This window comes from Acyrthosiphon pisum, chromosome X, assembly GCF_005508785.2.
Source record: "Acyrthosiphon pisum isolate AL4f chromosome X, pea_aphid_22Mar2018_4r6ur, whole genome shotgun sequence".
In the NCBI taxonomy this organism is placed as follows: domain Eukaryota; kingdom Metazoa; phylum Arthropoda; class Insecta; order Hemiptera; family Aphididae; genus Acyrthosiphon; species Acyrthosiphon pisum.
In genome coordinates this window covers 105,472,822-105,473,872 of record NC_042493.1, presented here as the reverse complement: position 1 = coordinate 105,473,872, position 1,051 = coordinate 105,472,822, and positions in this window count along the sequence as shown.

Below are 1,051 nucleotides of genomic sequence, written 5' to 3'. Positions count from 1 at the left end.
GTTAAGCGTGGATCGATTACCTACACAAATAGTATAATATATATTAATGCGTAAAGACCAATTATTATGTTTGCACTATAGAAAAACGTATTGATATGTAATATTATGTCGGTTTATAATATCTAGGTATCTGTTTTTGAATATGTCTTCCTCAGTATTCTAGGATTTGAATCTTTGATGTAGGTACCTATAAAAAACCATTCAGTGGCGGTCAAATGATTTTGTCATGGGGGAGGGGGATATGGCTGATTGTTTAACGTATGCATTATTTTATCATTAATAAATAATAATGTAATTTATGGTTACGTCGTCACAATAATATTACCTTGATTCTTCCGCCACTGAAATGTAACGACGCGCAAACGACGATTTTCCTCGCGTCTCTTTTGATATAAAGCGCCGACGCGTATCCGAAATATTGTTATTATGATATTCGTGTTTTGTATTTACATATTTTGTCGTAACCGTATATACTTAACTGCTGAATTATGTTCATTGTAATCTACGATTTCATCTGCACAAACGCATTTAATTATATTCAATAAACGAAATATCTAAAAATTATTGTCATAAAAATGTGTGTACTTAGTTAGAGTTTTATTTTAATTTTGGGTAACCTGGTAAAAATTGTAATTTTGAGAATTTTGAGACCCGTGATGGTCGTGTCGACGACTACCATAAGAACCTAAACAGTGTAAACATCGACAGTATTAAACTTTTAATATCGATAATTATTAATTATTATGCTGATCGTTATTATTTTTTTGTTCATTAATTTTATTATTTACTTCGAGTTTCATTATTACAAGAATATAATATTACGTAACTACCATACAACATTTTTTTTTATCTGAAAGGAGAAGACTTCCTACTGGCTGTTTGGACTCTGATTTTTTATTTCAAATAATTATATAATAGTATAATATAATTTGTTATAAAATACTTAAAATTGTATTATTGTTGAAGACATATTATTAAGTTTGAAATAAAAATATTGAAAAACGAAGTTCAATGCGGCCTGTTGAATATTCTTAGCATAAATTAAATAAAT